Raw genomic sequence first — 20192 nt, forward strand, 5'->3', positions numbered from 1 at the left:
GGTCAATTAATATGCAGTTATTGATCCACAGAAACCATAGGACAGTAGAGAAAAAAATCTTAATGAAAAAAAATACAAAGATGGGACAGCAGTAAGGTGGCCAATTGATAAATTAAGCTGAAGCGCTAAACAGAAAACAAAGGGAAATTAACCCAAAGAGGAGGCCATGGACTGGGGATCAATAATAAAATCAAAGGATTGAGTGAAGCATGCTAATTTGTGTTCATTAGGAGTTGATTTGGTGAAAATTAAGTATCTTTCTGGTCATTTCTTTTCTCCTTGTTTTACAGACTTGGAAGTTACGTTCTAAAAGAAACCAATTCCAAGCCGAATATCAACTCATAAATCACCTTCAAAATCACCTCCCTGGCTCCAGTTTTTTCCTGTCAAATCTATCATAAATTAGTTCACACCTCTGTCCAAAAATCCTTGATTGCTTCATAGTGCCTACATAATTTTGTTCAAACTCCTTACCTGGAACTCAAAGTCTTTCACAATTTATCCCTGTTCCACATTTTCAACTTATATCCTACCACTCCCCCAGAAAGTCTTACCTCTACCACACAGGCTACCTGCTGTTCCCTCAACTGCCCTGCTCATTCTAGCTTCAGTACCGCTATTCAAGCTAGTTTCTCTGTCTGGAATGCTCTCAGCCAACTTCTTTCTCAAAAATTTACTCATTTTTCACGTTTCAGCTCATACCTCCCTTAAGAAGCCTTTCTTGATCTCCCTATGATGTAAAAGCGACTTCCAATTATTCTTTAGAATTCAACAATCCCTAATCTTTGCTGCCATAGTACTTAGTTTCCCCTCCAGTATAAGATTTTCCACTCTCTTACTTATATAATCACATACTGTATGAGCACCAAGTATAGTAAATATTCTTCAAGAATATGGTCGTGTATATTCTCCAAGATGGCCATGGTGATATTTCCCATCCCATAAGATTTTCTTACCATGTGGTCTTGACTCTTTTCTCAGTAAGTGATGGTGTCTGTGTACCCTTTCCTTGAACTTGTACAGTATCTCGGTCACTACCTCAACCAAAAGAATTCGGTATTAGTGACATTAGCTAACCTCCAAGACTAGGACGTAAAAATGTCATTTACTTCTACCTTTTCCTCTTGGGAAGCTCTTAAGTCTCGGAAGCTAGTTACCAGTGTGAGGGATTCCTATTAGCCACATGGAGAGGTCATATATACGTATGCAGATCCATAGCTCTGGCAAAATCCCAGTTAACATCCAGCATTAACCACCAGACGTATAAGTGTACGAACTAATCTTCAGATTCCAACTTCCAGTCTTCAAGTCATCCCCAGCCTTTGAACCACCACAGCTGACATTGTGTGAAACACAGATAAGCTGTCTCCGCCAACTCCTGTTCCAATTGCAGATTCATGAGCAAAATAAGTAACTGTTGCTTTAAGCCACTGAATTTTGGCATAGTTTGTTACATATCAAATAGATAACTGCAATAATATCTTACTCATTCATATCTTCATCCTCCATAGAACTGGACATAATTATGTTCAACACAATATTGTATTGAATGCCATAGGATCCAGCTAAATCCATCCCTACTCACAAACAAATATCCATCATTCCAGGTGCTATGTTTTGAAAATCCCCCAAATCACACCTACTTAAACATATTCCTACTTTAGCCTTCCACAATGTTAGAAATTTAGTATTTCCTACTCTAGGTGAAGACAAGGAAAAAATGATGCTGTACTGGTAGTAATAGGATAAAGCAGAGCACCACAGAACAATTTTAAAACATGATGTACCAATGGAAAACCATGAAACATAATGAGTTCTTTCATTACAATGAACAGTAAAAATGGAATTTAGATGAAGCAATTGTTATAGGAAATGAACAACACAATTTACTTTGAATATATAATAAACATTAAACAATATAAATATATACATTAAAGCAATAAGACAAGAAAAATAACAAATCAGGTACATATTAAAAATGATCACAAAATCTTTTTTTTTTTCTCATGGAGATGTCAGCTCTCTATTCTGTTCTTTTGAATATTGGCAGACTCTATAGTTGACCAGTAGAAGAAAGAAGTGGTACAGTGCCAGTTGCTGGGTCCAGACATTACAGTAATGACAGCAACTACGTCTATCTCTTGAAACACTTACTTTAAAGGAAGCCAGCTACAACGTAAGAAATATGTCTACCAGCATGTAGTGAGAAAGCCCAAGCCAGCCAAATGGAGAAACGTCCTGGAGAGAATGAGATGCCAGTCAGCCCCAGCTGTTCCAGCCATCCCAGTGTAGGTGCCAGACATGTGACTAAAGAAGCCACCTGAGATATTCCAGCCCCAGCAGATGCAACTTGGAGAATTACTGAGGCACCCAGCCCACAACCATAACCAATATCTAATAAATGGCCCAATCAAGCAGTCCCAGACACCAATCATTCAAGCCACCTAGCTATGGCTGTAATCACAGAAGAGACAAACTGTCCCTGCTGTGCCTGCCTGAATTCCTGACTTACAAAGTTGTGGGCATAATATTATGGTTGTTGTTTAATATAATTAAAAATTGGGGTTGTTACATATAAAAATAAAACCAGAACAGACCAAATATGAACTACAAAATTTTTATACACAGGTACTTAATGGCTGCAAGTCATTTGGAAATGGAGACTAGGGGACTTATTTTGGAGCTTTGTTACATTGCAAGTCTGCTGCTTTACTTAAATGGCATGTTATTATGAGATGGCTTTATGAAGATGTGAGCAACTAAGAGAGATCATGAAGGGTGTCAAATTTCCCCCAAGACACATATTCTTTGAGAAGACTGTTAGTTGCTAAATACAGCAGACAATTTCTCATGTGATATCTTGACTTTTTTTATGTATGAAATATCCTTTTGTTTTTTAGCCTATTTATTTTTTAACACAATTCTTAAAAGATGATCACTGAATAATTATAAAATGGATGTGTTTAATATTTGTGTAACTTTTCCTACACACATTTTTAATCATCTCATTTCCCTAAGTTAGTTTCACAAAACACCTTTGAGCCACTCATTTGTCCCTGCCAATGAAACATGGCTTGACAAATGCTAAACTAAGTCAATCAGATAAATGAACTAATCAACTAGCCTTTAAATTCTGGAGAGAGAGCCAATACTTAGTGAAGAATCTGGAAACTTCTGGAGCATAGAATCTAGGAGGATATTATTGTAGAGACCTTAGGCAACCAAGAGTTTGGTGCAAAATAAGAACAAATGCACAGTCACATCACAATTAAAATTTATTGAGCACTTATTAAACATCAGTTAACTATGGTAAGCATTTTACTTGCATCATTTCATTTAATCTCAAGAACAAATGTATGTAATATTTGTGATATAATATTCTCATTTTACAGATGAGAAAACAGGGACTTAAAGTCCTCAAGGAACCTGCCAAAAGTTATTTCACAGGTAGAAAATAGCAGATTTAAACTCAGGTCTATGTCCAGAGGCTCCTCTTAGCAGCTAAGCTATAATGCTTTAAAGTACCAGGGCCTACAATAGAGTGAGTAAGGTGAAAAGAGGGAGGGGCTGATTTTTCCAAAGCAAAGAAATATTATGGATGAGACAGTAGCTTAATTAAATGTCCTTAATACTTCAGCATATTAGCCTCTAAAGATAAGCCCTGACATACATCACACTTGATTTGGGGAAGTGAGGTATTTGAGTGTCAATAATGATATGGGGAAAAAGTTTCATGTGCTTCTTATTTATACTAATAATTTCCATTGCTAAATTTTACAGTGTTCTCACAAAGAAAAGTTAGGAGGTTTCTATAAATTTCTCTTATTTATCTTTTCTCTTAGAAGCAAAATTTATCTCTTTTCTACCTTCCCCTTTTGTTTGAATTATTTAAAATTTGTTCCATTATCTTAGCACTTTTTAAAATCTTATGCTCCACAAGCTTATTAGTTTTCCTATATTGTGTAGAAGTATTTTTCTTCTCCTAATGCTATTGATTTACTTTTAATTTGATGATCTGTACTTGACATTTTTGACCTTATGTTCAAAATCAAAGTCTTCATTAAGTTCACCTTAAAAAAAAAAAACATAAAGTTTTCTTTGATTAGCCAAATGGTGCCACCAAAGAAAAAACAGATGTCAGGCACAAAGCTATTGAATGTCAAATAGGAAGAACAAATACTGCAAAAGGCAAGAAATTATAAACTAAAGTAAATTAATAAATAGATAAAATGTTAATTATAATAAAGAAAATGGCATCAAATCTCTCAAGAATTTATTAAACACTGATATGAGTTTGAATAAGAATGACTACTTACTTCATACAGTTAGATATATAGAAAAAAAACTACACCTTGCATCAATGACTTGTTCTTTTCAAAGTGCCTTCTCATGAGAAATAAGTAGTAGCTATGTTAATAAAATTTGAATGAATATGCTAGAATGCTTGGAATAGTATATGGCACAGAATATATGCTCAATAAATGCTACTTATTTGCATATTTCTGGAAAAAATGTACTGACTCATTTGTTCCCAGACGGTCCCTTTGAGGTTAGTAAAATACATTAGCTCATCCTTCCAACAAACATATTCTCAATATATCTATTCCATGGAAGATTCCATGCCAGACACTGAAGAATAAAAGGTGAATAGGCATTTATTCTGCTTTTAAGAGGTCACACTCCAGTAGAAAACATGGGTGCATAAACCATTACACAAGTAGCATGATAAATTCAATGAGCAGTTTTTTCATAGGTGAGGGAAAGATGTTTGGTGTAATTTATTAGAGCACTTTCAATGACAATGCTATCTTTAAACAAATGGATACAGAGTAAATTGTAAACACCTGAACACATGAAGTACAATGATGCAAATACAGAGTATTTAATTATGCTTTGCATTATATGCTACATGAATTGTGATAGTTATATATTTAGGCTCACCCTAAAAAAACAAACAAACAAACAAAAAGCCCTGAAGTGGTCCAATGGCAGAAGAAATTATTTGTGAGATAGAGGCAGACAAGGCTTAATTCTCAAACTGCTGATACTTCCTGGCAATGTGACTTACATCTAGAGAATCCAATAGATTCTGAACTTTATAAATGATACAACCCTGGTGACTGAGAGAAAACAGTTCCTTTGCAACACCTTGGTAAATCCCTATTAGATATTTTTTCCTTCCACTAGAGTGTAGAATGTCAGAATTATAACTTTAACCATCTCCTCCTCAAATCCAAAGTATAGTGCCAAAATGAAGGAAGTTGAGTTTAAGCACTTTGTTTCTATTGCCATGAAATCCTTACTACTTTTTACCTACCCCGTTTTAGTAGAGACAATACTACGCAATTTTTAGGACTTGGTTATGTAGGTCCATATAATGTTCATTAATTGGTTCATAACATCTTATAATAATCTTATAATAGTCCTATAAAATTCTCAGATAGCACCTGGCACCATGCTGAGCATATAGTCAGAGCTTAATTAACCTGAGTAAATTAGAAGGAAGACCAGAGAAAAATGAGAAAGATGAAAACACATGCTTCATTCTCAAGAATGAAGGAACAATGCAAAAGTTACCCAAATAAGAACCACAATGACAAAATAAAACTGTAACCCAAAAAGCATAATGTCAGAATGAATAAGACTTTTTTAATCAGTTGTGGCTTCCACAGCTTTATTAATTTTGTGCTCTTCTGTCTGTCTCTTGAGTAGTAGCAAAAGCCCTTAAAGTGGGAAGCGCCAGTGACCTATTTTCTGAAACTAAAAAAGAGAATGTGGAAGCAGGCCATGGTAGCTCAGAAGGCAGATTTCTTGCCTGTCATTCCAGAGACTGAGGTTCGATTCCCAGTGCCTGCTCATGCAAACAAAAAAAAAAAAAGAGAGAGAGAAAGCGGGAGGTGGTAAGTTAGGGAGATAGTGGCATACTCAGCAGTCAGTGCAAAAGGGAGAAAAAGTCCAGGCAATGGAATAAGTCATAGCGCCATTAAACAAAAAGAAGTAGACAATTTTAATAATGATAATAGAAATTATAGCAATAATTTTTACTGTGATGATGAAATATATTTATGTGGAACACAGGAAAAGTCTCACCTCAGTTTTCTAATCTCTCAGACCACACCTTATTAAATTATGGCATAAATAGATAGGACTGAAGAATTCTCTCTACTTGATTTACCACAATTCAATTTTACAGGCAAAACTTGCATTGAAATTACTGAAATACCTATCACATCATATGTGAGCTCAGCATTTGAAGTTGGTATCAACATAGGGCTTTGATTCATAATCAGAAGTTAGAAATGTTGATGATATACAGTCAATATTCTGTCTTCCCTAAGCACTGAATTTGTGAAAGGGATTGCTTGATTTAAGGTACTCCAACATAAGAAATAGACATAAAAACATATTAATTCTCATAACAGATCAATTGAGGAATATGTATTTTCTTATAAAATAATGCCTTTCAGGGCGGGCCGCGGTGGCTCAGCGGGCAAGAGTGCTTGCCTGCCGTGCCGGAGGACCCCGGTTCGATTCCCGGCCCCAGCCCATGTAAAAAACAAACAAACAAACAAAATATAATAAAACAAGAAAATGTTTAAAAATGTTTCCCTTTAAAAAAAAAAAAATAATAATAATGCCTTTCATATCTTTGCATTTGTACTCTTCCATTACATTCAAGTATTTGTTCTGTATGTCAACTATTTGGCACAGTTGGGAACAACCCATGATCAATATAACTTGTGGCCATCCCTACAATTCTCATAAAAACAGACAATCAATAACAAGTTAGAGAAGAGAAAGGGCTATGAGTTTATACATTTTGGACCCTCCATTAATCTAGCAAAAGTGAATGAGTGAGTAAATGAATGAATGAACTAGCACTGTGCAGAAAAGCTGTGCAAAGAAGAAAGTGACTCTTTAACTAAAACTTAAAGATTAACGAGAACTTGCATTGATGAAAAATAAAATGGTGAGCAATTTAGTGGAAGAAATACCAAGAGAAAAATTATGGGGGTGAACATGTTTTGGGCAGGTATAGAGAAATTAAGAAAAGTGATTGTCTTAGTTTGTCAGGGCTACTATTACAAATACCACACAATGGGTTCGTTTAAACAATGACAGACCAGAAGAAGTTTCAAATCAAGATATCAGCAAGGCTTGCTTTATCCCCCAAGACCATAATGTTCTAGTGTTGGCTACTACCAGTTCTTGGGTTTCCTTGACTTGTATTTCTGTCTCCTGTCACTAGGCACGTCAACTTTATACTCAATTTTGTGACTTTATGGTTTTCTTAATAAAGCCTCCAGTAATCTGGATAAAGGCTCACTCTGGGTCAGTTTGCTTCACCTTAACTAAAAATAACCTTTAAAGGTCCTTCAAAGATTCACACCCAAAAGGATTCACCAAAGTGGTTCATATCAGGAGTCTCTGACAATGATAATCAATCAGAATTCAATATAGAAATCCAAAAGTTTTTAATAAGCTAATTCTACTTTCACAGGTACTCTTGTTCCAGAGTAAGACTTGTGAACAGGGAAAAATAGAGACCTTACAGAATTTTTAGGATTCAGTAGAATATTCTTAATAAAATGTTCCTTGGGTTCTTATTTCTTGGCTAAAATAAAGTGGGTTTTGTTCATTTTTTTTTCTTTTCTTATTTTATTCTTTTTGTTTCTTATTTTGTTCTGTTAATCATTTTTATGAAGACAGATGTTACTGATTACTCTTTAAAGAACAGCAGAATTCAATAAAGGAAATATATCAAACATAATTTTGAAGATCTCCTTTTTTTATTAGAATCGGGAAAGCCTCTACTCAGCAAGATTGTAAGTTGCATTTTTTAATTCCTTTTACTATCTTGATTTAATAATATTAGCTAATATTATTAAATGTCAATGACAAACATTGAACTAAAAGCTTTACCTGCTCATCTCATGTAAGCCACTCAGCTGCACTACCGGGGAAATATCATTATTCTCTTTAGTTTCCATTTACAGAAACTGAGGCTTAGAGAGCTGCCTCACTCATCCACTTAGTGACAGAGTTAGGGCTGCTTCCATAGGTCATACTGCCCTAAATGTATTCAGTCCAATCTCTATGGCAACCTCACTGACAAAACAAAATTTGCTTTTGGAATCATAACTCAGGCCAATTCCAGGATTCTCGCCCAAAAAAGATTAAATTTTGTTCACTAGCTATTGTTCCCTATAACAACAAATAACAGCAGAGATCATTTTGAGACAGACTTTTACAACTGAAGAAGAACCCTTGGGCAGGTCAACCCTTGCAGAAGTGATGAACTGTTGGTAAGTGGCCGTTCTGAGTCAGGCACACAGCACACAGCACACAGTCACGGAAAAACGACTCAGGAGACAACCCTCAGGGGTGAGTGGAAGGTGTCTGCTTTATTGAGGAAGTGCGCGGGTTTATATAGGGTGGGAGCATGCAAGGACACATGTTGGACGGGGATTGGTGACTGTTGTTGCTAGGGTGGAGGGCAGGTTTAAGGTTAGTGCTTTTTGGCGCAAACCACCGCCAGTTCCAGGAAGAAATCCGGTCACAGGTTAGGCCATTTTGTGTTGCCTTGCATCTACCACGGCAGCCATGTTGGCAAGATCTTATGACTTCTCCATCAATGAACTTAAAATACTTCCTATTTACTGGCACACAGAGGTTAAGCTTTTTCTAAACTTTGACAGCTTCCCCCTCTGAATTTTGTAAAAATCAGAATAATTTTCATTTCCAGTGGGCTCTGAGAACCCATGACTTTTTAAAGATAATTAAACTTATTATCTAAATCTTAATATTAAAAACTGGATCTCCATCTAAATAAAGTTCTAAGGCCATAGAAATGTTCAAAAGTCATCCAGATAAATGTACTTTAACTCCAAAGAAAGGGCCAGTGACATTCAGGGTTTCTCTCTCAGCTGGGAAAGCACATGGCAACATCTGCTAGCTTTCTCTCCTCATTTCATAAGTCTTCCTTGGGGGTGTTTTCCTTCTGCATCTCCAAAGGTTTCTGGCTGCGTGGGCTCTAAAGCTTTTTCCAAAATGATTCCCTCTTAAAGGACTCTAGTAAGTAACCCCACCTTGAACGGGTGAGGACTCATCTCCATGGAAGCCACCTAATCAATAGATCCCACCCACAACTGGCTTGGTCACACCTCCATGGAAACAACTCAATCAAAAAAATCCCACTCAACAATGTTGAATGAGAATTAAAGAACATGGATTTTCTGGGGTACACAACAGTTTCAAACTGGCGCACCATGTATCAGGCTTTACAAATGAATTTTCAGTTCCAGATTTAAGTTTACTAATGCTAATTTTGTGGTTCCAATATGTGCTTATATGCAATTTATCTCCATCACAAAATATTAATAATCCCATTTCTTTATGCATAACAGTTTTATAATTCTATTTCATCATATGAAATTAGATTTAGAATGCCTATATTATACATAATATTCCAAAACCTAAACCAGAGATTGATGAATGGAATTATTCAACAATCAAGAAACAAGCTTAGCCTGAGGTTATAGAGAAGGACTAGGAACTAAGATAGATATTCAAAGTATGAGGAAATCAGAAAGAAAATATTGAGAGACTAAGGAGGAAATAATATGCTATACCTAGAAATAGATTTTTTAAAAGGATATTAAGGAACATCTCCAGCAGTTTCTAAAGTATGTTTTATGAAACTTTAGTTTCATAGAAAAAGAATATTAAACATACTTTAAAGAGCCCATAGATCAATTGATAAAAAAAAAATCATCTATTTACTTTCAGGAAATTCTGAATTAAATCCAAATTAAACAGGTTTCTTTAATCCAGGTCTCTTTAAAGATACTAAAGAACACTGTGATTCTCCAGAAGAAAGATAAAATACTCAAGTTTCCCAAATTTATTTTCCATGGAATATTTTACAGGCTTAATGCTCTAAAGAAAACTTTCAGGAATCATTCATAGAATCTAGTCCTCTTATATTTAAATGAAGGCAGTAAGAACCAGCTGTGCCATGGCAGCCTCAGGACTAGAACGCAGGTCTCCAGTTTCCCAGTTCAGTCCTTTTTTGGATTATCCACATTGCTGCCTCCATGTAATCACTCTTTTTTATATAATTAGCTGTCACTTTGTACATAGCCTCATTCAGTTCATTCCAATTCCATAGATGCTTACTGAAGGCGCCATATAAATTACCCACATATAAATAACAAAATAGCTGATGTGTTGCACTGTGCTGAGCATTGCACAAACATTATCTTGTTTAATGTTCTCAACAAGTTATGAGAGAGGTACTTTTATTATCCCCATTTTACAAATGAGGAAATTGAGCCTAAGATTCCTCAATTAGAATGTGACAGAGATTCAAATCCAGCACAAGCATTAAATTACCACAACAAATGTGTGATACTCTCTCACGTATTAATGATAATGGGTGATGAGTGATATAAAATTAAAACATAAGGAAAAAGATTACCAAGGTTCGAGGGTTATGTTCATTTTCCATTTTAAGTGTACTGGTACTGTAAGGTTGAGCTAATCATTAAAAGACCTTGGTTATGTCCTAAAGCTTACATTTCTACCTGCCCAGTCTCCTCTTCCACTGAAATTATGCCAACAGGAGGTGCTCCATGAAAGTTTCTGCCTCTGTCCTTTATTTCTCTGATTTGCAAACTAAGGTCAAACTTTTCCAGGAAGTGACAGATGTAGAATAACAACCAGAGGTGTGAGGTGCATTATGCCATAAATTTTATTATTAGAAAGTCTTATGTTTTCCTTTATAAGTGTTAAACTAATCAGAATTATAAATTAGCATTTCTCCCCATGCTCCACTTACTACTTAAAAATGAAAAAGGAAGATTATCTCAATTATTTTATTAATTCTATTCATTGAACAATAATTACTGAGCTCTGACTAACATATATCCATAGCATTATGGTAGCTTCTCTGACATAAAATATGTATGATGCTATCCTTTTCCTTTGAGAGGCTAACAGCTTACCTGCAGAGCCAGACACACAAAACATGAAAAAAATTCAGAGTAACAACTCAAAATATGTCAAATTTCAATAAGGCACTTCACTGGAAAGATCACTGCCAGCCGGTTGGGGTGTGAGGGGTGGTGGTGGTACTGGCATGTTCGGAAAATTTCTCCTCATGGAAGTAAAACTTGAAAAGCTTTTTGAAGGATAAAAACATAAAGGTTAGTCCAGGATGGCTTCTTGCACCTTAGCAAATGTATGTAGGTAATCTGATGTTACATAAATATCATTTAAGGTAACGTTAATCAGACTATACCATGAGCCATTACTTGTGAAGGTGTGGTTTTTCTCCTTGACTTCCATTTATGTACCCTTCCAACAAGAGCACTCCGTTCCTTTGAGATGTTGTGCGCTACCTACCTTGGAGTTCCCCAAACACATAAGAATCTTTTGAACTCCTACAGGATCTGTTGAAGTGATGATTAATGTGTGAAGTTCTGCCCTCTTAGCATTTTCTGAGAAATCTCATTTCCTCATAAAATAATCTCTGAAGCTAGTATAGTGCTTTCAGTCTTTCAAAGAAATTCCATATCAATTTTTTCCAAACTGTCACAAAATTCCTACATCATTATCATTATTTAGCAAGTGAAAGAAAAAAATAAATGAGTCCAGGGAATTTGTCTAAAGTCACACAGGTAGTTATAGACAGAATCCAAGCTTATCCTCTATGTACATGGAATTTTGAGAAATTTAAAGTGATCTGTCAAATTGGGAGGCAACTGGCAAAATATTAATATAGACTGAAAACTAAATGATCATTGCTAATTTTGTTTGTTGTGATAATGGCATTATGTTTAAATAGGAAGATTTCCCTTTTTTTGGAAAATATATGCTAAAGCTTTGAGGAATAAGGTGTTCTGATGTTTATAATATATTTAATTTACTTTAAATGCCAGGTTATGGCAATTTGTTGTGGCAACATGATAACAATTAATGAAACTAGATGGTGGCTATCTATGGGTGTTAATTGCCCTATTCTTTCTTCTTTTCTTCATGCCTGAAAATTTTCATAATAACTGAAGAAAAGAATGAAATAAAGTAACCCATCAATAATTTTTAATTAGCACACATTCTGGAGGTACTAGTATATACAAGTTATAGGAATAGATACTGAAATCTACTGCATTTAATTATGTTTATTGGGATGGCAGAAGGGAAGTGCATACAATCTAAATTTCCTGCATTAACACATTGTATTAGAAAAAATTCTGTTTGAGCCCAGTTATGGAAATGAAGAGTTTCATTGCTTTGTTAGTCTCTAAATTGTCAGCCACTGTCTTGAGAAAGCAACAATTTTAAACCAGACAAAGGCATGCCCTTGAGAGTAAAATTTCAGAAAGCTTTCAGAAGATATGCCAAGGCAATACTGCCTGTGAAAATGGCTATTGGCCAACTTTGCCCTCTGGTTAGATCCTCTGCCTTGTCTTCTTGTTCAATATTTTTATTTTTAACTTCAAACTCATCCATTGTCTCTACTTCTTGTTTCCCTGTTCAACTCTAGGTTTCTCATTATACAATTGCATTCAATGATACTGCCCAAGTCCCCCATATCCTACCTTAATGAACTAACATACAGCACTTCAACCCAAGCCTAGTCCCTATTTTTGGTTTCACACTTACCTCCTATCTTAGATCAATTCAGCCTTGCTACTCGGATCTTAAAAGTACCAAATAGAGAATTCCACATCAACAGGCTGAAAAAGCCAAAGTACACTTCAAAAATTAATCTCATGGATACTTAGAAGTAATGTCCAAAGACACATGCAAAACTCTGCTATTTATTTCAAACAAACTCGACAGGTTTCTTTCAACATGACATTATTGTGTACTTAAAACAAAAAGGTTGCAATATATGTAAATACATATGTATGTTTGTGAAGCATATGTTTATATGTGTAGTGTGTGTTATATTTTAGGTGCTTTCTGTGACATATGTGTGTAGGATGTATTTGTGCAAGTGTAAAATAAAAGTCATATTGCTCTCTGCATAATAACTGGGCTTTTCACCTTTTCCCACTTGAACTAGATTGATCTGTCAAGTCTAATAATCTGAAACATTAAGATTAGAAATATTATGCTGATTTGTAATGAAGTAACAGAAAAAGAGGCATATTTCTCTCTTGCTAGTTTAAAATGAAAGAAATATATATATGTTGCATGCTGTGGGAATGCGATATACCTGAAATGGAATGGTTTTTAAGAAGGGGAATTTATTAAGTTGTAAGGTTACAGTTCTAAGGCCATGAAAATGTCCAAATTAAAGCAAGACTATGAAAATGCCCAAATTAAGTCATCAGGGAAAGATAACTTTCACAGCAAGGCTATGAAAATGCCCAAATTAAGGCATCGGGGAACAATAACTTGGTTCAAGAAGGCCGATGATGTTCAGGGTTTCTCTCTCAGGTGGAAAGACACATGGAGACATCTGTTAGCTTTCTCTCCTCATTTCATGAGACTTCCCTGGGGGCATTTCCCTTGTGCTCCAAAGGTCTTTGGTTCTGTGGGCTCTGTTGGTTCTGGTGGGTCTAGAGCTTTTTCCAAAATGGTTCCTTCTTAAAGGGATCCAGTAAGCAACCTCACCTTGAATGGGTAGAGACACAGCTCCAAGGAAACTGCCTAATCAAAAAGATACCACCCAGCAATATTGAATGAGATTTAAAGGATGGCTTTTCTGGGGCACACAACAGATTGAAACTGGCACATATGTATACACACATATACAATTATATGAAAAAAATACTAACAAAGTGGTAACAATGGATGGCTTAATATTGATTTCCTTTTAGGAAATATGGTTAATTATATGTCCATATAATATACTGTCTGAGGTGACAGTCACTAAAAATACTAAGATTCAGATTGTGTTTCCTTTATATAAGCACCAGAAAGACAAAGTCTGTATCGATAATGTTCACTATATATCCCTAGTGAGGATATATAATAAATATTTGTTGAATGGATGATTAAATGAACAAACTTAGATATCACTCAAAGATCTCAAGGTTCCATGGTCCATATGACAAATATGGATATTATTCCTCCTGTTATGATTATTTGTAGAGATAGGCAAATTTAATTTATCTTAATTTAGAAAGGTAAACTGAGACACAGAGAAAACCCCTTGATTATTAAGATGAAGGTTTGAACTACAGGCCCAGAAACAGTTCATAATTCATTAGATTGATTATAAGAATGGAAAAATAGATAAGAATTTCCGTTATAAAGGCAGCCTATACTATACTATACTAGACAGATGGAAATATGTAACCATTGTAACTAGTAGAAGTACTGAATATGATGTAAATCCTTAGTGAAATACGGAAACTAGAATTTTGCAACTTTAATTCTAGAACAGGAACTAATACTGGAAAAGGAGAGTAGTAGGAGAAAGATCAGTTTTTTTGCTATTTAGTCAGGTGCTCATAGTTTTTTTACAAAAAAATGAAATCAAATGGGAGTTGTTTCTATATAAAATTATGAGTAAGTAACATCTGCAGTGGGCATTTTCACTATTTATTAAGTACTCTTCTCACTTCTAGGAAGAACAGAGTGTCCATATCCTCCCCCATGGACAGAAATGGCCATTCTTTTCTTTCCACCCCAGCTGCACCTCACTCTATACACTTTTCTTTTTTTTAAACCACAAACAAAACATACCACCCTGCGTCCCATTCTTTGTGAAGTGTACAAGAAAACTAAAACTGTACCATCCCAACTGAATGAAATTTTCTGCATTTAGAAGGTTAAGAGCGGCACCCCAAGAGAATGAATAATGTGGGGGTTTCAGTCACTTCAGGAACAAAAGTACAGAGAAATGAGGGAAGGAAGTGGACTTCCTCTCCATCAAATGTATAATTTAGCCTTCTGTTCAACTTGGATTAACATAAAATCGACACTGAGAATGTAGAAATCGAACCCAGCTCTAGTGACTGATCTTTCCTATCCCCACTTTCATATATAAGGCTGTATCTATACACTTTGTTAAATTTTAACTAGGTGGAATTTAGTCTCCTATCTCTAGCAATAGTTATAAGATACTCTTTCTTTTTCTTTTTTAATTACTCATTAGTTTATGAGAGAACTAAAATTCTCTCAAGGTTTCCAAAATAAAACATTTTTCATTTTTATTTTTATTTCTCATAATAATTCCACACTTAAACACAAGCATCTTGTTAAGTTTTCTAAGTGGGAAAAATTGCTGGTTAATGATCTTTCTTAGCAATTTCACTTCTGGAAGTGCGAAAGAATAGAACAGTAGACCACATACTAATTTAAATATCATTTTCATTTAATTTCCATGAAAATATTCAATACTGGTTTTAGAACCAGTGATGTTTAGAATCTTATTTTAAAAGTGCTCTGGGTGTGGGCCACTGTGGTTCAACAGGTAGAGTTCTCCCCTGCCATGCCGGAGACCCGGGTTCATTTCCTGGTGATACCCATGTGAAAAAACAAAAAAGAACTCTGGGATTTGAGTTTCAGAATATCATAGGTTTAAGAACAGGAAGAGACCTTGAAGTCCAAGCAAAATTGTTTTAAAGTTGGAAACTCTGCTTCTTCAAGTAAAATATATGTAGTTTATTTATTGTGACAAATATACAGAATATGTGCATACAGAGACACAGTAGGACTCTATCTTCTGCGTCATCTTTCCAATTCTGTAGCCACCACATAGTCCAGGGCCACACCATTACTTATCAGCTCTATGAGCCTGGACATTGTGATTGCTCCTTCTCCCCACCCATTCTCCACCCTTCCTTAGACTGCTCTGTGCCCCAGTAAGATGACCACATAGGAAATGCTTGGCCCAGGCTCACTTGATATTTGGCTGAGTCCAATGCAAGACAGTGGCAAAGATCAAAAAGTAAAAGCATCTAAGACTAGACATGCACTAAGGGCCCCTCCTTCATGGCTCCAGCTCTCTTTAGATTCCTATAAAGCTGTTTCTTCCCCTTGTAACAGCTTTTACATCTTTGGGTGCTTCTACTATCCATACATGTTCCCTACACTCACCCTCACATCTGTAAATAGTCCCTTCATTAAAGTTTCTTTATGTAAACTCTGTTTCTATAAGAACTGTCACTTGTACTCTGATAATAAAAGGAAATAAAAAAGAGATGTAGGGCGGGCCGCGGTGGCTCAGCGGGCAAAGTGCTTGCCTGCCATGCCGGAGGACCTCGGTTCGATTCCCGGCCCCAGCCCATGTAAAAAACAAACAAACAAACAAAATACAATAAAACAAGAAAATGTTTAAAGATGTTTCCCTTTCTTCCTCCCTTCCTTCCTTCCATCCTTCCTTCCTTCTCTCTGTCTTTCCTTCCCTTCCTCCCTCTCAAAAAAAAAAAAAAAAAAAAAAAAAAGAGATGTAATCAAACAATGAGTCCCAATCAATAGACTTCATTACAAATGTTACTTTATTACAAATCAGAGATTCAACATTAAAAAATATTTCACAAAATGGGACTTATTAACTTGAAACCCTCATAAGAGATCAGTCCAAAACACTTAACATCTTCAAAAGGCATGTTCCAGATATTGATGGTTTTTACACTTTTCTAATGAGATCCTTAAAATGATGCTGGGTCTATTACACAAAACTCAGAAAATCACGAAGTGCAATGGCAAGACTCAGTTGGTCAATTTACACCAGTATAAAAACTGACTTTATATTCTCTACTTCTAGAAAAAATGATAAGGAGATGAGCAACAGAAAACAACTGAGAAGAAAGTCTGTTTCCTCAGCAAATACTGCATCTTCATATGATTTCCAGTACATGGGAAGACACATATGTCCTTATAGGCAAGACAGATAAAATAATGCTAGTGAGTCTTCAAATGTGACTACCCTGCCTTTAATTCAACTTAACCAGGGCTATGAACTCAGCATTCTAACAGAAAACCACCATATATCAGAAAATATTTCTCCATAAAAGTTAGAGACAATGAAAAGATAGTTGTTGATTTGATTTAAAAAACTGGATTTTTTAAATAAATTAAACACACCCAATAGAATCATGAAATAAGGATGTCAGTATTTATAGGTTTAAAATATTCTGGGGATGGGGATGGGGAATTCTCCTGCACTTTATTGGGTGGAAAAATAGGTTTTCGTTTAAAGCAATGAGTTTCAGGTTCTTGTTTTCCCTAAGAACTCTCTACAAATTATTTAAGACCTTTCAAGATATTTATGCTCCAAACATTATTAAGCAATTTAGAAATGATATGCTATTTACTTCCACCATTTCTGTTGAGGATTTTCTGAGTTTCATTGCCTTTGTGTTCTCACCAGAAAAACTCATCAACCATCAAAGTTTTCAGATCACCAACTAAGTTCATTAGAGTTGGCATGGCACTATAAAACACTTTGGCAACAAAACAAAATTTCACATGAAACCAGACGTAAGTGTAGGTTATGAAAGATGTTTCCTGGGCATGACTGGAATTCCCCTCATTAGCAGAGAATTCTCCTAATCTGCCCAAAATGCATGCTGTATACCAGGACAACTTAATACTTTTCCTTTGCCTAGGTACTTTTTCTTTTTTGAAAATGCATTTTCTTTTGAGGCATTGTGTTTTGAACATGTGACTAGGCAGCGTCATCTAGTGGAGAGAACATTGGAGTAGAATTCAAGATAACTGAGTATTTTAATTTCTTTAGGTCTTGATTTTTTTCAACTGTAAAATGGGGCTAACGCTTCGTCACATTCCACTTCATAAACAGATCATGGATATGCAAATACGAATAATCTAGGAAGGGCTTTTAACTTCTCAAAGGAAAGACAGAAGACAGAGTTAGTCCAATATTTATTTTAAAACTTCTCATGTTCAATATTCTCACTATTTAAAAGTAGCTTAAGGCATACTCTATAATCAAGGCCATGCAGATAGAAATGGGGTAGGAGGGTATGTGAAACAGGTAAATGTGGGTTTCTATATCCTTCCCTTTCAATATCTGATATTGCCATTTCTCTGCCAAGTCCATCTTGAGGTGTTAGCAGATTTCAAAACTATTTATCTGAGATTTTTCTTTTCATTTCAATAGGAAATTTGGAAAACATAAAATACATCTAACGCCAGAATTTCAAGTGTTATGACAGGAGGTTCACCAGGCCTTTGGGAATTTTCCATGTCATGCTTCAGTCTACCCTACATGCAGACACCTCTGTTCTGCCTCTCGGGGGTCAAGCCCTTTCTGAAGGGAAGAGTCTAGTCCTAGTCACAAAATTAAAAATCAAGAATCTAGACAAAGCTAAAAGATGGATGAACACTTGTAACTTACTGGAGTACAAATCCAAAAGTTGAAGCAACACTTTGATGGAAGTATTTTGGGTTAGAAGATCACCAAAATTCCTTCTGCCTATAAAATCAGTTAGGTCTGTAGATAAGACTTACGGCTATGCTACACTGCACTTTAAATTAGCCCCAGTGATGTACTTTTTAAATTAAAACAAGTAGGGAGCCTATTTCAGCATTACTCCTTACCTCCTTAAGCACTCAAGTTTTTAGTCTGTGTTTTGCTTCAGTGTGATTCTCTCTATGGTAGGTTTTTATAGTATATCGTTCCCCTTATTCTCGCAAATGAAATTCATCTTTCTTGATGGAACAAAGGCTTCTAAAAATATGACCTCAAACTTGTTTTCTGCCTAATAGCTCAGTATTATTTAAAGCAATTCTTCCATTTCAGGCCATTTAAGAGATAGAAAATGGTGTCCCTGATATCAACCTATCAGTTGGGGTCTTTAATGACTCCTATACCAAAAAAAAATAGTTAGAAATGCAAGAGATTTATTGGGGCTAACACCTGCACAAGATAAAGGGGGGAGAGAACAGGTCTAGACAGGAAGAACCCTCAGATCAATTACTAAACTGACTTCTGTAAAAGGAGAGGGGAAGAAAAGTGGTCTGGCAGAAAGAGACTCATTTTGAAGAGAAGGTCTGAGAAAGACTCAACCAGCCCAATGGAGAGTGCCAGTGCAGACTCCTTAGGGACATGAATAGTCCAGCCTTATTACCCATGGCAGGTGCAGGCACTGGCTGTGAGCTGCCCAGGAAGAGCATGTCTTCCGTTTAAACACTGGCAGATTCAGAAGGTTGAGCGGGTAAAGACTGGTAGCTGGCCGCGGTGGCTCAGCGGGCAAAGTGCTTGCCTGCCATGCCGGAGGACCTCGGTTCGATTCCTGGCCCCAGCCCATGTAAAAAACAAACAAACAAACAAAATACAATAAAACAAGAAAATGTTTAAAGATGTTTCCCTTTCTTCCTCCCTTCCTTCCTTCCATCCTTCCTTCCTTCTCTCTGTCTTTCCTTCCCTTCCTCCCTCTCTCCTTAAAAAAAAAAAAAAAAAAAAAAAAAAAAAAAGACTGGTAGCTGTCTGCCTTCCTTGTGTCAGGGTCTCTCCTAAAGAGATATCTGAGTATTGCACTTCCATGGCTGTCACAGTCCACCCTTTGTGGTGCACAGATCCATTTTCTGTACATATTCAAAAAGAATTTCCTCATGGTTCCTCTGGCCCTTACTGAGGAGGGACTTGGAAGAGGGAGACTAGTGGAGCGAATTACAGCCCCATTGCTACATTTGGTCTCGGTTGTAACTGGTAGTTATTCTCACCCTCCTCCAATGTCTATTCTAAATTTCTCTACTCCTAGCTATCACTTCAGTAGTTCTTGGCATCGTACTTGTGGTGTGACTTAGATCTTCCTCCCCAAGTGATCTTCATCTCTACCATCCCTGGAAACCACCCCTTCTCAGGTTACAATTAGGCAAGGAAGTTGCAAAAGGGTACAGTTAATCACTTGACTCCCAGTAATACTCCTCTTTGGCTTTTTTGTGTTACAGCAACCCTACCTCCTCCTGCTCATCAAAGTCAATTGTCACTGCCAACGTGGTGACTCTTCTCTGCAGCTCCTGAATACAAGAAATCAAGAGTGTTTAAACAGTTGTAGCTTATAATTCAATAGGACCATTTCTGTTATCAGTGATAAGAGTTTACACTGTTTGGACACCCACCCCTCTAGCCCTGCAGACTCCAGAGTTGTGAGAACCAGAAGCATTGAATCTCCCAGTGAGTCCTTGAAAGTGATAGTAAAGTGGCTACTCCCGCCTCTACCCCTAGTTCCTGATCCACATATTCTTCCTTATGGAGATCC

This window comes from Tamandua tetradactyla, chromosome 1 (assembly GCF_023851605.1).
Source record: "Tamandua tetradactyla isolate mTamTet1 chromosome 1, mTamTet1.pri, whole genome shotgun sequence".
NCBI classification, from domain to species: Eukaryota; Metazoa; Chordata; class Mammalia; order Pilosa; family Myrmecophagidae; genus Tamandua; species Tamandua tetradactyla.